Raw genomic sequence first — 23817 nt, 5'->3', positions numbered from 1 at the left:
GCTCTCCATTACCAGGAGGAAAACAAAGAGAGGAGTCCCCTCAGCCAGCCGGTCCTGAGGCCCACCTCGGCCAGCAGCACAAGGCATCAGGACAGCCCTCACACGATCTGGCCCAACCAAATTATAGCTAAAGAACAAGGAAATTACACTAACCATTGGACATGTATCACTCACTTGGCTCTAAACAGACAATACATGATGGCAGACTATCTGACCAGCATGACTGAACAGAACCTGAGAAAGTCCACATCAGCGAGGACCTCTCCTGGACATCGAACACCCAGGACCTTGTGAAAAAGGCCCAACAACACCTGTATTTCCCGAGGAGGCTGAGGAGCGCCCGTCTAGCCCCCAAAATTCTCACCATCTTCTCATATATTTTAGAGATTATTTGCATTTTGTCATTTATTTAGCTGCATAATTACTTATGTAACCAGTGTTTCGCGATTGAAACTTTCAATAATTTTAATCGCTTTCACTTCGTCCCTACCCAACTTGTCAGAACTAGAGTAATTAACCAAAAACAACAGTATCGGCAAACATGACAGCCTCTAAATATGAGAAGCTGTCAGAGGACCTTGTGAGAGCTTCAGGCGGCGGCACTGCGGCCATTCATCCCACATAAAGACACAGGCCAAAACAAAACAGTCGCTGCAAGAATGCAATGCAAAAAATTCCTCTGCAGGGAGCTCTCTGAGCCCAGTTTCGTCTTCCTCTTTTTGTGTTGTTTAATGATCGCCAAGCCACTTCCGGAAAGGTGCGTAACTGCTACCCCACAGGTCTGCAGTGTATTTCTTACAGTCAGTTAAACCATAACTGACTGGTTTTTTTTTTTTATTCTTGTGTATAAAATCCGCGTTTGCCATCTGTAACTTTTCATTAAGAGGAGAGAATTATTCACACTGATGAGAGAGAAAGTAAGGAATAAGATCCACCCACCCACCCACCCACACACACCCACCCACCCACACACACACACACACATGCCTCCTAAACTTACAATTCCAACAGTAGAATTTATCTCAAACAAATGACTCCTTTCTTCCGGCCACTTTCGTTTGACTCATTTTTCTTATCTGTCCTCTCACCTCCATTTGGACTTCAGTGTTGTGAGTTTTTTACTGCTGTTTTTTCCAAATCACCTGCTTCCTTCCTCACATCAAGCCATAGTCTATGAATTCAATAAGGTCCAGGGTTCTCTGCAAGCAAACATGAACGGGCTAGCTGTCAACTAACAACTTGCAGCTGTCGCTACCGCCTGGCAATGAACCACTCTAATGTTTTCAATGTTCAGCCAACTTCCTGGCTGTATGCCATCTCCACAGACTGCTGACTATATTGACTTAAGGGGAGTAACAATGAATGCAGCTGCGAGTTGTTAAACTTTAGATTCACTTTCTCATCAATGTGAATACTTTTTTCGATGACCGGAAAAAAAACAGTTTAGCCCACAGGCGTAATCAGTCAGCGCCGGGACCCGATGCAAGATGGTCAAAGCGCGCCCCGGCCTGCCCATCACAAGCAGATGTAACATAACATCATGTCAGTAGAGAATGAAGGAAGTGAAAGCGCGCAGCTTTAAAATGACCAGCAACAGCGGAATGTGCTGCACAGTTGATGCCTAAATGAAATGATTACTAGGATGACAGACCACCGTGCTGTAGAAGAGGAGTCATAAAAGCAAGGCCAAGATAGTAATAGACTAGCCTACTTAACAAAATCTGGTGTTGGAGACCCGTAATAAATGAAAACATAATTGGTGACAGTGCATCTTGATACAGATGAAAACACAGCATCACACCTTGAAAAAACGTACCTTCTGGTGACACCCGGGCCTCGCTTTCCCATATCATTAATCTAGGCTGTTACGCAATCTCTCTCTCTCTCTCTCTACAGCCACCCTCTTTGGTGATGTAGCAGACTTAGTTTCTCCTTGGTTCTCCTTCGCTTTATTTCATGCATTCGACAACATTCACACACCATTCTTACCCTCCCCCATGCACACCCTACATTACTGACCCTGCTGACCTCCACATCCCATGTTGTTACGCGTGCATTTCAGTCACTTTTGTTAAATAAATTACTTGGTTTAATATTTAAGATGGTACACCTCTCATATTCTTCATGATACAGCGCCAGGCTGTGAGACTGAAACTGAAGATAATGGCTTACTCCTTATACTGGCCTCTGAGGGGGAGGAAACGCTCCCCTGAGTTACATGGAAAGGATATGAGCTCATTTGCAAGTCATGGACTGAACCAAAACACAACTAAGCAAAAACTAATATGTTCAATATGTGCCTAGTGTGTACTAGCAGAGAGTGGAATGTATCTTTTCTTACATCGAACTTAAAACGCTATCTGGGAAAGCGTACACTGAAAGGCAAAACCAAGTGGCTGGGGTAGTGTACAGGAATATCTGTACTGATTATTGAGCATGCATAACTGAATACAGACTGGAAGTCCCCCAGTCCAAATGGAAGTCCCCAAGTACAAATGGAAGGCACTGCCTAAGGTGGTTGAGAATGGCAGAGCCAAGATCCTGCTTGTCAGTCTGGAACTTCAAGTTCCAGACTGACAAGCAGGTGCTGGCAAACCACCCAGACATTGTGGTGGTGGACAAGGAACAGAAGACAGCAGTAGTGATCGATGTGGCAATCCCGAGCAAAGGCAACATCAGGAAGAAAGAGCATGAGAAGCTAGAGAAATACCAAGGGCTGAAAGAAGAACTAGATCGGATGTGGAAGGTCAAATCCACAGTGGTCCCAGTGGTAATAAAAGTACTAGCAGCTGTGACCTCCAAACTGTGAGAGTGGCTCCAGCAGATTCCAGGAACAACATCTGAGGTCTCTGTCCAGAACAGTGCAGTCCTAGGAACAGCTAAGATACTGTGCAGAACCCTCAAACTCCCAGGCCTCTGGTAGAGGACCCAGGCTTGAGGAAGACACACACCACCTGAAAAAGGGTGCGAGGGAGGATATATATATATATATATATATATATATATATATATATATATATATATATATATTGTTAGAAGTGATAGGGGTTATATCTGCCTTTTTTGCCCTCTTCCTTTCTTACTTATTTGGACTGGTTTTCATTGAGAAATGATTGGAGGTGTGATTAAGCAGGGTATATAAGAGGACATCACCGTGAGGTGCGTGCGTCTCCTGGAGTTTGTTAATGGCGGGAGGTTGCCTAAACGCCTCAGGATGTGCCACTTTGAGAACGCGGTGCAGGTTCATACCATTCCAGCTTTGAAGGACTTTGAAGAAAACCCAGTCTTGTTTATTTTTTTGAGGATCCATCCACCATCAACCTAAACGGAACTAAACTACCAAGACGGTGTCCGACGCTTACGGAAGCTGAGACCCACGCGGCCGAGACCATGTCGGAGGGATCTGCTAACTGCTAGCTTGCTACTTCGGTAAGCTAGCCCACGTCTGCTATTTCTCTCGTCTTGGAAATCAGTCCTTCTTGTTTTTTCCTCGTTTCCATCTTTTCTACACACTCCAGGTTAGGACTAGCGTTGCAAGGTTAACCCTTAACCCCTAGACCCAACTAGTCCGTATATCCATCCATCCATCCATCCATCCATCCATCCATCCATCCATCCATCCATCCATCCATTTTCCGAACCGCTCATCCTGCTCTCAGGTCGCAGGGATGCTGGAGCCTATCCCAGCAGTCATTGGGCGGCAGGCAGGGAGACAACCTGAGCAAGCCGGCAGGCTATCACACAGGGCCGACATATACACACACACACACATACACACACATTCATACCTAGGGACAATTTAGTATGGCCGATTCACCTGACCTACATGTCTTTGGACTGTGGGAGGAAACCGGAGACCCCGGAGGAAACCCACACAGACACAGGAAGAACATGCAAACTCCACACAGGATGACCTGGGACTACAGGCGTAATTTATGGGGGGGTCAGGGGGGACATGTCCCCCTCAATATTTAGGAGAGGCGAATTTGTCCCCCCCCAAAAAATATATCATGAATGATAATGTTAACTCCCTCGCCAAAAAAAGTTAAAATAACAACACAGACAGTCGAACTACTTAAAATGTCATTCATACTTGTTTTCCAACGATTTCATACACCCCTATGCTTGGACCAAACCATTTTAACCTTGCCACTGGGATTGCCGACCTCGTTGCTGTTTTGCAGTTGCTCCTGACAACCAGGAGACCGGAGCATGAATGATCGTGTAAGCAAGTCTAAGTAAACGTAGCTAGCCAGCTTGCTTGTCTAGCCCAGTACACCACCCTTTCTTACCTTTGGGGTTTCTGAGTTAGATTTTCTTACGTATTTCCGGATGAATTATAGCCTTATCTAGTTTATAACTTGTGTTTGGGGTTATCAGTTCAGACCCCCTCACGAACGAACTAGCTAGCTAGCTAGCGCTTGCTAACAGTAGCCCCTAGACGTTTATGTTAGCTTAAATGAACTTGAACTGATAATTTCGGGCACATCAGATAACATAATAGGTACATCTACAAACCAATTTGTGCCAAGGGTATTGTATTAGTTCAAATGCATCTACTACTTTCATTCACAGAGTCAACATAAGCAAGAGGAAAGTAACAGAAGATATCCGATTGGCTAGCCTATCTGAAAGTTGTTTTTTCTCTTTTACATAATAAGACATTTCCACAATAAATTGATGTAGAAAAAGAGCAAATTGGTGCATACAAATTCACCAGAATGCAGGAAATTAAATGTGTGATGCTCAAAATTTCAGATAGAAGGTCTAGAGTTCATTCCAAGTATTTACATTTGCATTTGGTAGCTGTTCTTCTGAACTCTCAACATGAAGTCCATAGAGGTTTCAATATAAGCACTGGAGGAAATCTATCAGATGGGTAGTAAACACTTCAGGAGTGGCTAAATAAACATCGTGGTACATTCTTAAAAAGAAAGAAAGCACTGGCAAGCTCAGCAACGCCAAAAAGCTTTGAAGACCACGTGACACATCTACAGTGCATGACCACAGAATTCGTTCCCTAGTGAAGACAAACATATTCACAACATCTAGTGCAGTCAAAAACACTATTGAGAGGTAGGGGTATCATTGTCCAAGTCTACAATCAAGAGACGCCTGCATGAAAATAAAAACAGAGGGTTTACGACAAGGTGAAAGTAGTAGTAGTAGTAGTTAAAAAAAACATCACACAAATAGTGCAGAACAGTAAGTATTTCATTCTATATCTGTTTCTAACATGAGATCTCATTAATTTCTTTTCATTCAGAACATCTTACAATATGCTTTCCATTAACATGTATATGAATTGCAATGTCACTACATATATATACATATATATATATATCTACTACTTTCGGCTGCTCCCGTTAGGGATCGCCACAGCGGATCATCCATTTCCATTTCTTCCAGTCTTCTGCGTCTTCCTCCGTCACACCAGCCACCTGCATGTCTTCCCTCACCACATCCATAAACCTCCTCTTTGGCCTTCCTCTTCTCCTCTTCCCTGGTAGCTCCATATTCAGCATCCTTCTCCCAATATACTCAGCATCTCTCCTCCACACATGTCCAAGCCATCTCAATCTTGCCTCTCTTGCTTTGTCTCCAAACCGTCCAACCTGAGCGGTCCCTCTAATATAATCGTTCCTAATCCTGTCCTTCTTCGTTACTCCCAGTGAAAATCTTAGCATCTTCAACTCTGCCACCTCCAGCTCCGCCTCCTGTCTCTTCGTCAGTGCCACTGTCTCCAAACCATATAACATAGCTGGTCTCACAACCATCTTGTAAACTTTCCCTTTAACTCTTGCTGATACCCTTCTGTCGCAAATCACTCCTGACACACTTCTCCACCCACTCCAACCTGCCTGCACTCTCTTTTTCACCTCTCTACTGCACTCCCCGTTACTTTGGACAGTTGACCCCAAGTATTTAAACTCAAATGCCTTTGTCAACTCCACTCCTTGCATCCTCACCATTCCACTGTCCTCTCTCTCATTCAAGCATAGGTATTCCGTCTTGCTCCTACTGACTTTCATTCCTCTTCTCTCCAGTGCATACCTCCACCTCTCCAGGCTCTCCTCAACCTGCACCCTACTCTCGCTACAGATCACAATGTCATCCGCGAACATCATCGTCCATGGAGACTCCTGCCTGATCTTGTCCGTCAACCTGTCCATCACCATTGCAAACAAGAAAGGGCTAAGAGCCGATCCTTGATGTAATCCCACCTCCACCTTGAACCCATCTGTCATTCCAACCGCACACCTCACCATTGTCACACTGCCCTCATACGTATCCTGCACCACTCCTACATACTTCTCTGCAACTCCTGACTTCCTCATACAATACCACACCTCCTCTCTCGGCACTCTGTCATAAGCTTTCTCTAAATCTACAAAGACACAATGAAACTCTTTCTGGCCTTCTCTATACTTCTCAATCAACATTCTCAAAGCAAACATTGCATCTGTGGTGCTCTTTCGTGGCATGAACCCATACTGCTGCTTGCAGATCGTCACCTCTCCTCTTAACCTAGCTTCTATTACTCTTTCCCAAATCTTCATGCTGTGGCTGATCAACTTTATACCTCTGTAGTTGTTACAGTTCTGCACATCGCCCTTGTTCTTGAAAATCGGTACCAGTATGCTTCTTCTCCACTCCTCAGGCATCCTCTCACTTTCCAGGATTGTGTTAAACAATCTAGTTAAAAACTCCACTGCCATCTCTCCTAAACATCTCCATGCCTCCACAGGTATGTCATCAGGACCAACTGCCTTTCCACTCTTCATCCTCTTCATAGCTGCCCTCACTTCCTCCTTGCTAATCCGCTGAACTTCCTGATTCACTGTCTCTACATCATCCAACCTTCTCTCTCTCATTTTCTTCATTCATCAGCCCCTCAAAGTATTCCTTCCACCTTCTTAGCACACTCTCCTCGCTTGTCAGCACATTTCCATCTCTATCCTTGATCGCCCTAACTTGCTGCACATCCTTTGCAGCTTGGTCCCTCTGTCTAGCCAATCGGTACAAGTCCTTTTCTCCTTCCTTAGTGTCTAATCTGTCATACAACTCACCATACGCCTTTTCCTTTGCCACCTCTCTCTTTGCTTTACGCTGCATCTCCTTGTACTCCTGTCTACTTTCTTCATCTCTCTTACTATCCCACTTCTTCTTTGCCAACCTTTTCCTCTGTATAATTTGCTGTACTTCCTCATTCCACCACCAAGTCTCCTTGTCTTCCTTCCTCTGTCCTGATGACACACCAAGTACCTTCCTAGCTGTCTCCCTCACTATTTCTGCAGTGGTTTTCCAGCCATCTGGCAACTCTTCACTACCACCCAGTGCCTGTCTTAACTCCTGCCTGAACTCCTCACAACAGTCTTCCTTCTTCAACTTCCACCATTTGATCTTCGGCTGTGTCTTCACTCGCTTCCTCTTCTTGGTCTCCAAAGTCATCCTACAGACCACCATCCGATGCTGCCTAGCTACGTTCTCCCCTGTCACCACCTTGCAGTCTCCAATCCCTTTTAGATGGCGCCTTCTACATAAGATATAGTCCACCTGTGTGCACTTTCCTCCACTCTTGTACGTCACCCTGTGTTCCTCCCTCTTCTTGAAATATGTATTCACCACAGCCATTTCCATCCTTTTCGCAAAATCAACCACCATCTGTCCTTCCACATTTCTCTTCTTGACTCCATACCTTCCCATCACCTCCTCATCACCTCTGTTCCCTTCACCAACATGTCCATTGAAGTCCGCTCCAATCACCACTCTCTCCTCCTTGGGTACCCTCTCCACCATGTCGTCCAACTCACTCCAGAATTCTTCTTTCTCCTCCATCTCACACCCAACTTGCGGGGCACATGCACTGATAACATTCAGCAATAAACCTTCAATTTCCAGCTTCATACTCATCACTCTGTCTGACACTCTCTTCACCTCCAGCACGCTCTTGACATACTCTTCCTTCAGAATTACCCCTACCCCATTACTCCTCCCATTCACACCATGGTAGAAGAGTTTGAACCCACCTCCGATACTCCTGGCCTTACTCCCCTTCCACCTGGTCTCTTGCACACACAGTATGCCTACCTTTCTTCTTTCCAGCATGTCAGCCAGCTCTCTCCCTTTACCAGTCATAGTGCCGACATTCAAAGTTCTAACTCTCACCTCCACATGCCTACCCTTCCTCCTCTCTAGCTGCCTCTGGACATGCTTTCCCCCTCTCCTTCTCCTTCGCCCAACAGTAGCATAGTTTCCACCGACACCCTGCTGGTTAACAGTACCGGTGGCGGTCGTTGGTAACCCGGGCCTCGACCGGGCCGGTATGTAAGTCTTATTTATGATCCGCATATTTGATTTGGCAAAGATTTTACACCGGATGCCCTTCCTGACGCAACCCTCCCCATTTGTCCGGGCTTGGGACCGGCACTAAGGATGCACTGGCTTGTGCATCCTCAGTGGCTGGGTTATATATATATATATATATATATATATATATATATATATATATATAATTCTGTTACACAAAATCAGTGCAATCACCGTGTAGCCTCAATACAAACCATTTAAGTGCGCTAACCACTTAAACCGAATGGCTTTAACGTCAACAGGATAAGCGCCACGCATCTTTAATGCTACACAATTCCCCAATGCTTCACTGACTAAGCTAGCGCTTAGCACTAGCTAACTATTGGCGTGAGCTATCTTCTAGAACATTCACCATGACACAATGATACAATACGTACCAAAGTACGGGCTATTCAAACATTAGACATTCTTATAACCCCGACTGGTTTTATGAAGAGTATCTTAACGGCTATATGATGACCCAGCGTTATCTTTCCCCTTCGGTGGTTAGCAATAAGCTAGCTAGCACAAAAACCTGCTTTACTCACCGGAGTTCCAAACACTTAAAACTCGACAGACCTTCGTCTCGTAAGCTCACAGATGAGATTCTGATTACACATAACACTTTTCACAATCAAAACATGTCAATACTCTTAACTTTCTGAGGCTACGTGTAATAAAATTCAGTCGTCGGTTCAAGACCACGATTTCCAGGATGTTCACGGAAAAAAAAATGACGACCGCGTGTAGCAGTCTCTACACTACCGAGTTGCATAGTGCGCCCCTTAAGGAGCGGCGTGTCACTACACCTCTAAATCAATGACTATTAGTAGCCCTATATGTCATATGGGTTACATATATATATATATACACTACCGTTCAAAAGTTTGGGATCACATTGAAATGTCCATATTTTTGAAGGAAAAGCACTGTACTGTTCAATGAAGATAACTTTAAACTAGTCTTAACTTTAAAGAAATACACTCTATACATTGCTAATGTGGTAAATGACTATTCTAGCTGCAAATGTCTGGTTTTTGGTGCAATATCTACATAGGTGTATAGAGGCCCATTTCAAGCAACTATCACTCCAGTGTTCTAATGGTACAATGTGTTTGCTCATTGGCTCAGAAGGCTAATTGATGATTAGAAAACCCTTGTGCAATCATGTTCACACATCTGAAAACAGTTTAGCTCGTTACAGAAGCTACAAAACTGACCTTCCTTTGAGCAGATTGAGTTTCTGGAGCATCACATTTGTGGGGTCAATTAAACGCTCAAAATGGCCAGAAAAAGAGAACTTTCATCTGAAACTCGACAGTCTATTCTTGTTCTTAGAAATGAAGGCTATTCCATGCGAGAAATTGCTAAGAAATTGAAGATTTCCTACACCGGTGTGTACTACTCCCTTCAGAGGACAGCACAAACAGGCTCTAACCAGAGTAGAAAAAGAAGTGGGAGGCCGCGTTGCACAACTGAGCAAGAAAATAAGTACATTAGAGTCTCTAGTTTGAGAAACAGACGCCTCACAGGTCCCCAACTGGCATCTTCATTAAATAGTACCCGCAAAACACCAGTGTCAACATCTACAGTGAAGAGGCGGCTGCGGGATTCTGGGCTTCAGGGCAGAGTGGCAAAGAAAAAGCCATATCTGAGACTGACCAATAAAAGAAAAAGATTAAGATGGGCAAAAGAACACAGACATTGGACAGAGGAAGACTGGAAAAAAGTGTTGTGGACGGATGAATCCAAGTTTGAGGTGTTTGGATCACAAAGAAGAACGTTTGTGAGACGCAGAACAAATGAAAAGATGCTGGAAGAATGCCTGACGCCATCTGTTAAGCATGGTGGAGGTAATGTGATGGTCTGGGGTTGCTTTGGTGCTGGTAAGGTGGGAGATTTGTACAGGGTAAAAGGGATTCTGAATAAGGAAGGCTATCACTCCATTTTGCAACGCCATGCCATACCCAGTGGACAGCGCTTGATTGGAGCCAATTTCATCCTACAACAGGACAATGACCCTAAACACACCTCCAAATTGTGCAAGAACTATTTAGAGCAGAAGCAGGCAGCTGGTATTCTATCGGTAATGGAGTGGCCAGCGCAGTCACCAGATCTGAACCCCATTGAGCTGTTGTGGGAGCAGCTTGACCGTATGGTACGCAAGAAGTGCCCATCCAACCAATCCAACTTGTGGGAGCTGCTTCTGGAAGCGTGGGGTGCAATTTCTCCAGATTACCTCAACAAATTAACAGCTAGAATGCCAAAGGTCTGCAATGCTGTAATTGCTGCAAATGGAGGATTCTTTGACGAAAGCAAAGTTTGATGTAAAAAAATCTTATTTCAAATACAAATCATTATTTCTAACCTTGTCAATGTCTTGACTCTATTTTCTATTCATTTCACAACATATGGTGGTGAATAAGTGTGACTTTTCATGGAAAACACAAAATTGTTTGGGTGATCCCAAACTTTTGAACGGTAGTGTATATATATATATATATATATATATATATATATATATATATATATATACAGTGCTGCTTGAAAGTTTGTGAACCCTCCAGACAGGGTCACTGTTTTTGTAAAAAAACTTAAAAATAAGCTTATTACACATACATCCAAATCCCAATTTGTAAAGCACACCTTCCAAATAATGGACACACACACACAAAAAGAGATATATTTTCATTATTTAATTCAACATAGGTGGTTTATTTCACAAAAACTGAAAATTTAACATGTGCAAAAGTATGTGAACCCTTGTATTAGTAGCTTGTGGCTCCTCCTTTTGCAGCCATTACTTCAACCAAACGTCTTCTGTAACCACTAACCAGTCTCTCACATCTGCTTATGGGGCTTTTTGCCCACTCCTCCTTGCAGAACTCAGCCAGTTGAGAGAGGTTGGAGGGACATCTGGTATGTGCCAACTTCTTCAGGTCTCGCCACAACATTTCAATTGGATTAAGGTCCGGACTTTGACTGGGCCAATCCAGAGTACGAATCCTCTTTCTCTGAAGCCATTCCTTTGTAGTTTTGCTGGAATGCTTTGGGTAATTGTCTTGTTGCGCAATCCATTTTCGTCCCAGCGTCAACTCCCTGACTGATGGCAGGAGATTCTGGTCAAGAATTTGTTGATATGCCGGAGAATCCATGGTTCCTTGGATAATATGGAGTCGGCGAGGTCCAGAAGCAGAAAAGCAGCCCCAGACCTTCACATTTCCACCACCATGCTTCACTGTTGGGAGGAGGTTCTTTTCTTCATATGCAGTGTTGGCTTTTCTCCAAACATGTTGGTTTTGATTGTGACCAAATATTTCTATTTTGGTCTCGTCTGTCCAGAGAATGGACTTCCTGAAGGCCTCTGGTTTGTCCAAGTGCTCTCTGGCAAAGTTGAAATGGGCAGCTTTGTTATTTTTTGAGAGCAGAGGCTTCTTCTAGCAACCCTCCCATGAATGTCATGGCTATTCAATTTTCGTCTGATTGTAGACACATGCACATTTGTCCCAGATGCTACCAGAGAGGTCTGCAACTCTCTAGAGGTGATGTGTGGGTTGGCCTTTACCTGATGTATTATTTTTCTGGTGCTTCTGGGTGATAGTTTTGATGGGCGTCCACTTCTAGGCAGAGTTGCTGTCATGTTGAAGGCCGTCCATTTGTAAATTATTTGTCTTACAGTGGATGGATGGAGCTGGAATCTTTTGGAGATGGTCTTATATCCCTCCCCAGACTGATGGGCTGTCACTACCCTCTTCTTCATGTCCTCGGATATCTCCTTTGCTCTCGGCATTGTTGATTTGTATGGGACCACAGTGGTTTGGTTGGTTTCCTCTCTCTTTTAATTAGTGCAGGCCAAACCCTTTCCCAAGGATGTCTCATTTCATTGGTCTGCTGAAATGATTAATTAAGCACTCAAAATGTGTTTCACCTCAGTCTGTTACCTGCTTGACTTAACCAATGCAGCTGGGGGTTCACTTACTTTTGCACATACCCTAATTCCATGTTTCATGTAGTTTTTGGGCTACTTAAACAAGTCCCACTAAACAAGTAGATGCAATTGATAAACATATATCTGACATTTCATACATAAAAACTGGTGATGATAAAATAAGGAAGTCATGGTAAAACAACAGAAACATCTAAACTGCTCAAGGGTTTTCACATACTTTCAAGCAGCACTGTATATACATATCGTTTTTTCCCCCGAAACCGTCAATGGTGTTGTGAGTGCTCAACTAATGAGGAGTGGAATATCAACACGGATACAGGAAAAAAGATTTTAATACACTGCAATGTATTAAAATCCTTTTTCCTGTATCTGTGTTGATATATGTATATATATATATATATATATATATATATATGCCATATTGTCTGTTAATGTAGAATTGTTATCATGCCCATTTATGCAGTCCACTCTTGTTAGTGCATAGCATGCCTACTACACAGACTAATGAGACTGCTGCACACATGCGCGCACACGCACACGTGCACTTACACACACACATGCAAAATACACACACGCGCGCAAAGTACACGCACACACACACACACACGCAAAGTACACACGCACACGCAAAGTACACGAACGCACACACGCAAAGCACGCGCGCAAAAAACACGCCCACGGTGAGTGTAATGACGGCAGAAGAGGAAAAACCCAGGAGTTTCCATTGTGGGGCGCTGCCCTGACGCTGCCTGAGGTGACATTTTTTTTAAGGTGAGACAAAGGCGCGTTGCGCCGCTGCTCTTTTATGCGCTCACTTCCTCTTGAAAGGCTCGGCAGAGTTCGTTAAGTCTCCTTGTTTCTCTCTCTCCCTCCGAATTCTCAGGGTAGCAAGTTGAGGTTAACCCACCGCCCCCACAGCACACCACAGCACCCCGCACCACAGCGCCGCACGCGCACACGCACACGCACGCAAACACGCACGCACGCACGCACACGAACGAGCACCCAACACCTCCTGTTGGAGGCGACGTTTCGGGAGGACCTGGTGAGTGTAAGGAGACACTTGAATCCCCAGGAGCGCAACGGTGTAAAAATGAGCCCCGGGGTGAGGGGGGGGGGGCTGAAGAAAGATGGCCGACCAGGCGCTCACACGCTGCGATTTGACCCGGCGTGTTGCCAGCCACGAAGCCGGCAGCCAAACTGAGAAAGTGCTGAGAGCTTCACATTCACTCCAACTTTTATTTATTCTTATTTACTTTTCCCCCCGTGCAGCCAGTGATAACATACACAACCACACAACACAAACACGCTACACAACGCCTGCAGTACAGTATCAGCGTAATGGTGCCAGGACAGTAACACAACAGAAAAAGGAAGCGTGTGTGTGCGTGCGTGCGTGCGTGTGTGTGTGTGTGTGTGTGTGTGTGTGTGTGTGTGTGTGTGTGTGTGAGTGAGATGGATATAATACATCCATGGTGTGTGTGCGTGTGCGCGTGCGCGTGCGCATGTGTGTCGGAGGTTCGTCTGAGCGAGACAGAGAGCTTCACTGGTTTGAATTCCTCTTCCGGTTCCTAGCTAGAACGACATGACAAAACAATTAGTACCGGTCCAACCGACTACTCCGGCCTGCCGAACTTGTTGTTTGACCTGGATACGGTCTTCTCTAAGTCGGGCGACGCAGACAAGGAAACTAAACAATCAAGGAGAGACCGCACGCCAGCCAGAAAGGCCTGCCCCACCCTGAACAGTTGATTCTCATCAAGGAAATACATCGGCTTCACCCCTGACTGACTACTCTCCCGTATGTACGTATGAGCTGGGCGCCAAACCCTGCCGAGTTCCCCGGTAAACAACGCGGTTCTGCCCTTTTTCTCGCACACTTCCCGAACTCGAGTTCAACTTTATTGTCATGTGTCGAATACAATGAAATGCTTGTACTCTGGCTCTGCCATAACAAGAAGATAACAAGAAGGTCACAAGGACACCCCCCCCCAAGAAAAAAGATATGTATATATATATAACTTTGTTAAAAGAAACACTCAATGGTGAGGAAAGTGCTCAACAAATAAGGAGCAAAATAATCCAGTGAGTCAAGTAAATGTGTGTGTGTGTGTATGTATGTATGTATGTATGTATATATATATATATATATTGTAACGTGCATGGACAAGTAGACACGTTGGCCCTTGACTAACGAGTAGGACCTTTTAGTCGACTGGTTAACGTTGTCGCTTGCAAAGCGGGAGACATGGGTTGGCGTCCCGGCTGTGGCGACGGTCTTCCGGACTGCCCCCTGGATTCGCTACTATATATATATATATATATATATATATATATATATATATATATATATATATATATATATATATGTATAATTACCTCATAAAATACAATCTTTTCTGTGCCTTCTTCATGATGCAATTGGTGTTGAGAGACCATGTGAGGGTGTCTGTGACGTGTATACCGAGAGATTTCTCGGTATACACATGTGAAACTGCCCACAATTTCAACAGATTATCCATTGATGGAGATACTAGGAATGTCGTTTCCTCTGATCTTTCTAAAGACAACAATGATTTCTTTTTTCTTACTGACATTTCGACAGAGTTTGTTACCATGGCACCATATGGTCAAATCTTCTACTTCCCTCCTATTGGCCCTCTCACCACTGTCACTTATTAGTCCAACCACTGTCAAGTTAAGTCAGCTTTATTTGTATTATATAGCCAAATACCACAAAGTACAAATTTGCCTCAAGGGGATTTACAGCAACACAACTTCCTGTTCATTGGATAAGGAACAACTCCCTAACCCCCCCCCCCAAAAAAAACCCTTTAACGGAGAAAAAATAGGAAGAAACCCCAGGGAGAGCAACAGAGGAGGGATCTCTCTCCCAAGACGGACAACGTGCAATGGATGTTGTGTTTACACAATATACAGAATACAACATTGAAAGAGGTTGACAGAATTATACTGTGGTGTCATCTGTGAATTTAACGATGTCGTTATCATATTTGATGACAGCCGTGTGTAAGCAAACTGTACAATGGGGACTGAGGACGCCCTGAGGTGAGCCTGTTCTAAGAACTGATGTGGATGAATATGTTTTACCAAGCTATAATCTGTTTGTGACATTTTCTCTGAACCTCCACACTGCCCTCTCCCACCTGGAACAGAGGAGCACATATATGCGAGAATGCTGTTCATCGACTACAGTTCAGCATTCTACACCATTGTGCCCTCCAAGCTTGTCCCTAAGCTCAGAGAGCTAGGACTCATCACCGCCCTGTGCAGCTGGATCCTGGACTCTCTGACGGGCAGACCCCAGGTGGTGAGGATGGGCACCACCATCCCCTCCACACTGACTCCCAGAGCTGGTGTCCCCCAGGGCTCTGTGCTTAGCCCCCTTCTATTCTGCCTGTTCACACATGGCTGCGTGGGCACACACAGCTCCGACACCATCACCGAGTTTATTGGCACCACCACTTTCACCGGGTTGATTGATCAAAGACAACGACGAGACAGCTTGCAGGGATGAGTAAGAGCTCTGACTACATGTTGTCCCGACAAAGCCAGACAATTTATTCGACCTCACCCAAATGACACACGACACCGGAGAATTTGGGTCAGTATCAAAATGTAAAAAAAAACTTCAACAGTTATTATATAAACACCATGAATGAGATACAATTTAAGAAAGAAAATGAGAAAATGGGAGGGGGGTGTATAATTTTATCTATAATTATGTGTGTTGAGGTTGATTGAGGAGTTTATTGGCACATGAGACAATCACGTATGCCTCCACCGAAATACTACCGATGTTTAAAATTCATGTTGAGGCCGTGTCGTTGTTTTTTTTTTACTAGCATATGGATGCATATTTTACATGAATGTATAAATGATTTATCTAGAAGACACAAATGTGCACTATTGACCCAAGCGCATGGGTCAAAGTGTGAGAAGTCTCTGAATCATCCGCTCTTTATAGTCCGGCCTGTCTGTTCTTTTTTCTTCTTTTCTTTTTTTTACCATGAGCAGCAAATTGCGCAAGATCTGTTGCATCTGCATGATTTGTCATGCCCGGGCTTGACATGTACCACCCATCTGCACCTTAGGATACTCAAAGCAATGGGGGAACTACAAACACACAGCCAAAGAAAGTTGAATTAGTTCATCTAGATACAACATGTCTGTGAATGTTCTCATTCACCCAGCTCATAGTTATTCAAAGGAGTTGAATCCAGTGCAACTGGACTTGGTTATACATCCGTGAAGACGGTTCGTCTCTCATCCAAGAGGCTTCATCAGTTGGTGCCTTTCTGTCTAGACCAAGCTTGGTCTAGTCAGAAACTGATGAAGCTGATGATCAGCTTCATCAGTTTCTGACTTCATCAGTTGGTGCCTTTCTGACTAGACCAAGCCTCGTGGATGAGAGACGAACCGTCTTCACGGATATATAACCAAGTCCAGTCGCACTCGACTCAACTCCTTTGGGTATCTAGATACAACGTTTATTGACAGATGCGTTTCACTGAGCACGCATAAAGACACGCAAACGCACAAACACGCCACAGCTACGTAGGATAAGCTGCACGTGAAACCCACGAAGTCGTCTGTCCCACTCCGGAAGCGAGAAAACCTCCCTTCGCGGTTGTACATACAAGAAGGAATTCGGCTCCCTGGGTATGAGAAAACTCACAGCTGGCGCGGCGCCATCATTACGAACTGCGGCGGCGGCGGCGGGGGGGGGGGGGGCGGCGGCAGCGTGTGTCCAGGTCTCATGGTGTTGGAGGGGGGCGGGGAGTTTGACGAACTGAGAGGCAAAAGGATGCAACTCGTCAGACAGCTACTGGACTCGGAGTCGCGGGGAGCAAAGCCAGGCTGGCGTCTCCCGCTCGCGCAGACCTCTTAAGTAGCCGCCGACTGTCCACACGGCGCGCCGCGGGAAGCAAGTCGGCGCGGAGTCCTGCAGCAAAGACGGCGTGGGGAAAACACGGCGGCGGAGCCTCAACCCGGTACGTCAAGGCGGCCACATAGTCTCTGCTGTATGGTTTACTTACTGTTGGGGGTGGTGTTAAGGGACTACGGGAGACCAGCGGAGGGGACGTCGTTACGTTGAAAACCCGCGTGTTCCGTTTTGGGCAGAAACATGGACAATACATAGGCTGGTCTCGCGATGTCCCAGTTCGTGTTATGGGCCCTATAAAGTGTGCAAGGCAACACATCTTATTGCCCCGTCCCCCCGTACGGAGCTGTAGCAAGTCGAGGAAGTGGTCTAGGGAATCGGCCTGGATTATAGAGCACGCGTAAAGACGCACTGGTAGGGAAGTGAACCGCATTCCGACGCATGTAAAATGCGTTCCGCACTCTGCACGTTCAGCTGTCTTGTCGCGTCCACCTATGTGCTTGCATCCTGTTAATGTCAGCTCGGTCTGCCCCCACATGTTCTGCTCAGTGTTGTGAGAGCTAAATGGACATTGTGTGTGTGTGATTGTGTGTGCGTGTGTGTTTCGGTTGAGGTTCTTTCTTTTGAAACAGCTACTAAGTTAGAAACAAATAGCCTGCGAGAACAAACACGAAGGTTCACGTCTCACTCTGACGTCGGCTTGACTTTCCCTGTTCCCCTCTGCGCAGATCGCTGGCCGGCAGCCATGGAGACGTCCTCGATCAAGCTCTTCATTATTGGAGCAGCGCTGACTGTGGTCGCGGTCCTGTTCAGAATGGCGGACTCCGTCGGCGGGCTCATGTATGCCCAGGGTGAAAGCTATACCGCGGAGCCGGGGCAGCAGACGGAGGGACGGCTCTTCTCGAGCGGTCGTCGAGCGAGAGAGACCATCACTAGACACGCCGGCTCGTAAGGGAGACCCCTCTCGCTCCAGACATGCTGGATGGACCCCTTTCCTCGGACCACTGCACTGCTGATTCCCACCCCGGAAGCGGATTCCAAGCTGTCGTGATGATGCGACGTTATGATAACGGGCATTCTGCGTGCCCCCCCCCCCCAGGGCGAACTGTCAGTGGCTTCTGCGTTTGCGCTGGTTCTGTTGCTGGAAACTGCGATCACTGTACCGGCCAGCTGAAGTCGCGCTTCAGTCTCAGGTTGTCCAAGGCTGTTTCGAAACTAGTTTATGCAAATGGCAGCTATCTTAAGGTAAACGTAATTTGACTATTACTGACACGTGTGTCACACTGAGCATGAGAAAACCGTGTGTCTTGATGAGAGCAAAACATGTATTTGCAATGTATGATAAATGTAATGACGTGAATAAAGACTATGACTGTGCATTTTACCTCTTGATGTGAAGAGTCGACATTTTGAAATCCATTTTACACGAGTCACAATGGCAAACAGCATATGAGTCAGAGCTGATCAGCTAACTGGGCGGTGGCAGTTATGACCTATGACACTATTTCACAAATAAGAGTGATTTTTTTTTTGAGATATATTAATCCCCGTGGGGAAATTACACTCTGTATTTAACCCATCCTAGCTGTGTAGCTAGGAGCAGGAGGCAGCCGCTGTGCAGCACCCGGGGACCAACTCCAGCTGGCCTCGCCATGCCTCGGTCGGGGGGCACAGACAGGAGTATTGACCCTAACATGCTTGTCTTTCTGATGGTGGGGGGGGGGGGAACCGCAGCACCCGGAGAAAACCCACCACAGACACGGGGAGAACATGCAGACTCCACACAGAGGACGACCTGGGATGACCCCCCCGAGGTTGGACAACCCCGGGGTTTGAACCCAGGACCTTCTTGCTGTGAGGCCACAAGCGCTAACCACTGGGCCACCGTGCCGTGATGGACTCGTTGCAAACGTTAACGGTTGGTGGTTGTTACCAATTGTGTAAGACATTATCATGTAAAACCCCGGATTGTACTCTGATGTCACCGGTGGACTCTTGATCATCTACTGGCCATGTTCTGGGAAAGTTACCCAGTCGGTAAGATATTAATCATGGCACCGAGTCCTGTTCTGTCTTTCAAAGTCACGCCAAGAGTCGGCACGTCTTCATGGGTGAGAGTTACAGCAATAGCACAGTTGGGCAAAGCAGGCACTCACAATGACTCATTTCTGCAAGCCCCCCCCCTCATGGGGAACAGACTTCTCAGTAAATGTTTTGGTTTTTTAACTCTATTACAGTCTCAGGCGAATTTAAAGGTAGTCTGTTGAAAGACTAGGCCAGACTGCTCCATGGTGTGTGAGAAATAGGGCTCTGACTGGGGTGTGATGCATCTTATATAAGAGGCTGGATTCCTGGAAGCTTTCATTGTTTCTCAGTAAAGATCAGCCAGTAACAGCGACTTCCTTTGCGAGAGTTTTGGGGGGATGTGGGGGAGCGACGGCATCCAAAATGGTCCCACACAATTTTTGGTTGTCGGTCCGTTTCACGACTCACCATGATCCAATCTACGGATCTGCCTGTTGCATGATGTGGCTATTTCTTGGAGAAAGGGGTGGGGGGGTGGGAGCTATTCTGTGTCGTTGTTTTTACCATCACAGAAGGTTGAATCGGTTCATCTGGACACTGCGTTTAGTGGGACAAACACTTCATCACCCACCTGAGTGACTTTCTCAGTCTCAACTGACTGCAGGTATCAGAATCAGAATCAGAATCATGTTTAGTGGCCATGTAGGTTTGCACATAGATGGAATTTGACTTGGGTCTCGTGGTTCTCAGTGTACTTAACACAGAATGACAGCGGTACAACACAACAATCTTCAGGTATATACACAAGGATTGACTATATACAGGTGAAATAAGAGGCGATAAAGGGCAGTGGTGCAGAGAATACATCAGAGATGCTGAAACAGATGTTAGCAGGTTACTTACACACATGCCTGAGGCAGATGGACATGACATAGCATGCCAGTATACGCACAATGTACAGTACAGTATGTACAACACGGTTGGATTTATATGACAGGGTTAAGTGCTCATTTGAATGACAGCCCACGGAAAGAAACAGTTTTTACATCTGGTTGTTTTGGGGTGACGCGCGAGTTGGAACAGGTTGTGACCAGGGTGTGATGAGTCTGTAGTGATGTTGCCTGCCCGTATCCTGTTTCCTGTTTCCGTATCCCCACCCTTACAAACAATCATCATCATCATCCTCCTCATCATCGGTGGTCACTGGGGGTTGAGTATGACCGTCCTCCCTCTGGGTCCTCAGGTTGGTGTAGAGGCCGATCCTGGAGCCTCATAATAGGAGGACGCCTTCGCGTGACAGCTTTTTATGTGGCGTGGCTGATGCGCCCGCAGCCACCACACGGTCCCCGGCAGGGGGTGGCCAGAGTTCGATGGCACGGAGAACCAAGACGATTGGGGACCACCCTCTGTTGCAGCCTTCATTCACCTTCACTGCCGCTGTGAACTGGAGACATCTTCCACCAGTTCCGCCGCTGAGGTCTTTGTTGGCTCGCGCTTTGTCTGGAACCTCCCCCTTCACCTATCCGCCTTGGGTGACCCTACCAGGAGCCAAGCTCTGGACGGCACAGCTCTTGGGATCACTGGTACACGCAAGCTTCTCCACCATGACAACATGGCGATCCAGGGAAAGTTCTAAACAATGCAGTTGCATAACGCCCCAAAACGGGCAATCTAACACTGGTTTCATATGAAAATAGATGTGACCATTAACTGGAGTTACAAAGGCCCTGTGTACTCGTTACAGGGGATTTGGGAATGTTTGCATTGTAAGACGATGACAGATGTACTCTTAGCCCCCCCCCCCCTCCAGTTCAACGATGGTTGTTCCCTCTTCAAATTTCAGCGGACAAAGGCAGATGTACTCTTGTATTTAACCGGACAGACTAGCATGAGGAAGCTATGACGTCACTTAGCGGCATGAATACTTCTGAGCCCCTGGAATGAGGTCAGGCAGTAGCTGCAAGAAAAACAAAAAGTGGCAGATTGTCTGAAGCTGCTAGAACAGGACAATGCTATTGACAGAATTTTGCACCACAGATTATACCCAGGGGAAGTGACGCCTATTCTGTATGGCTTATGTAAGATACATAACCAGGATGTGGCATTACTGCCTATTGTTAGTATGATAACTCAGTGACCTATAACATCTCTAGGTTTCTGGCATCTATTCTTAACCCGTTGGTAGGCAGTAACGAACATCATATTTGGAACACTGGATTTTGTGGATGAGGTGAGGGGCATCATTATGGAGGAGGATGAGACAATGGTCTCTTATGATGTTACGTCTCCCTTCATGTGCCTTCCTGTTGATGAAGCGGTGGAGGTAGTCCGTATGAAATTACAAAACGACCCCACCCTTAACACTGACCAAGTGTGTCTTTTCCTAAAGTTGAGCCTTCAGTCCACGTACTTCCCATACAGGAGGCAGCACTAGTACAGGCAGAAGCATGGGTGTGCTATGGGTTCCCCAGTCTCAGTTATAGTGGCCAACTTGTATATGGAGGAAGTGGAAAAGAGGGCTCTGATGTCCCATCCAGGGACACCACAAAGCCACCGGTTCAGATTTGTGGACAACACCTGGGTTAAAATGAAATCTCAGGACGCACCACATTTCACTGACCACATTAACTCTGGGGACAACCACATCAAGTTCACCAGGGAGGATGTGAAAAATGACAGGTTAGCTTTCTTAGTCTGTGAAATAGCAATTGGTGATAGGGGACATTTGATTGGTGATGTTTACTGTAAACCAACACATACTGACCAGTACTTAAGGTTTGACTCTCATCAGCCACTGTAGCACAAACTAGGAGTCATCAGGACGCTGTACCAGCAAGCTGACGAAGTCCCCACCGACACAGCGGCCAGGAAGGGGGGAAATCCCACGTTAAACAGGCCCTGGTTAAGTGTGGTTATCCTAACTGGGTGTTTGTCAAAACCAGGAAGACGCCCAAACAGTGCACCAGCCGAACGAAGAGAGGACAACCGCTGTCTAAGCGTAAACCAGTGGTGATTCTGTATGTCGGAACAGTTGAGACGCATATTTTCTAAACATCGCATCTCAGTTGCTTTCAAACCCCAAAACAAACTGCCCCAGAAGTCGGTTCGCCCCCCGGCACAAACAGAGCCATATAGTGTTAAGTGCTGGATGAGGATCTGCACATCCTTGATAGGGAGGAACGCTGGTTTGAACGGGGAATCAAAGAGGCCATCTGTGTGGAGAGGGAACGACAATCCCTGAACTGGGGGGGGGGGGGGGGGGGGGGGCTAAGAATACATCTGTCACCATCTTACAATGATGTGATTGCAAACATTCCCAAATCCTCTGCACATGGCCATGACTCAGAGTTGTGTGGGAGACATGTTTCCATGTTTTGGGCACAGTTATTGGTGTGACTGCTGGGGATTCACACTATTGCTTTGCAGTTGTTTATTCATTTATTTTTCTTCCGCCCATTTCTCGACACTTTGTAGCTCCTTCATACTTTTAGCTACTGAAACCATTCAACTATCAACATGTTCAACTCATTAAGGACATTAGTGCTCCCCTTTCAGATTTTTCATACCTTTTGAACTTTTTGAAATATTCAACTTTTTTCAGCCATTTTTTGAATGGGAGTCAAGGGGGGACTTTTGCAACCTTTCCACCTCTTTTACTCCTTCATACTTTTAGTCACGGAAACCATCCAGGTATCAAAATGTTCATCTCTTTAAGCCCGTTAAGGCTCACGTTTCGGTTTTTTTGAAATCTTTTATACTTTTAGACATATTAAGCTTTTTCTACTTTTTCAAAACAATGGAAGTCTATGGGGAAAGGTTGAAACCCTTGTCACCTTTGAACTGTATCTCCTCCATTTTTTGAGCTAGAAACCCCATTTAAAGCTTAAACAGTTCAGGACATTTAGCTCTTTCAGAATCCTATTCAGATTTTTAAAATATTTTATAGTTTTTGAACAATTCAGCTCTAAGGTTTAGCAATTCTGCCATACACTTTGCCTGTTAGACTGTTCAGTCCTATTGTGACGTCACATATCAATTTGAAACTCAACTGCCAGGCTAATTACTGTCAACTCTCAACACCTGGTAGATCTGATCACCTTCTGCCACTTCTTAACTGCTCTTCCTCCCTCTTCAACCTTCCTACCTACCTTCCTTCCTACCTACAACCTTCCTACCTTCCTTCCTACCTACCTTCTTTCCTACCTTCCTTCCTACCTACCTTCCTTCCTACCTTGCTTCCTACCTACCTTCCTTCCTTCCTACCTACAACCTTCCTACCTTCCTTCCTACCTACCTTCCTTCCTACCTTGCTTCCTACCTACCTACCTTCCTTCCTTCCTACCTACAACCTTCCTACCTTCCTTCCTACCTACCTTCCTTCCTACCTTGCTTCCTGCCGTCTTTCCTACCTTCCTACAACCTACCTACCTTCCTTCCTTCCTACCTTGCTTCCTACCGTTTTTCCTACCTTCCTACAACCTTACTACCTTCCTTCCTACAACCTTACCTTCCTTCCTACCTTCCTTCATACCTTCCTTCCCACAACCTTCCTGCCTTCCTACCTTCCTACAATCTTCCTACCTACCTT

At 45.8% G+C, this 23817-nt stretch overlaps 1 long non-coding RNA gene across 1 annotated transcript; it reads left to right on the top strand.

Moving 5' to 3' along the window:
• Positions 1-17113: 17113 nt before the first annotated feature.
• Positions 17114-18588, top strand: LOC130110622 (uncharacterized). Its single transcript, XR_008810049.1, has 2 exons — positions 17114-17313; positions 17933-18588. It is a non-coding gene; the product is annotated as an uncharacterized LOC130110622 (long non-coding RNA).
• The last annotated feature ends 5229 nt before the right edge of the window (positions 18589-23817 follow it).

The sequence above is a fragment of the Lampris incognitus genome, chromosome 3 (genome assembly GCF_029633865.1).
Source record: "Lampris incognitus isolate fLamInc1 chromosome 3, fLamInc1.hap2, whole genome shotgun sequence".
In the NCBI taxonomy this organism is placed as follows: Eukaryota; Metazoa; Chordata; class Actinopteri; order Lampriformes; family Lampridae; genus Lampris; species Lampris incognitus.
This window is presented reverse-complemented; position numbering and strand designations above follow the sequence as displayed.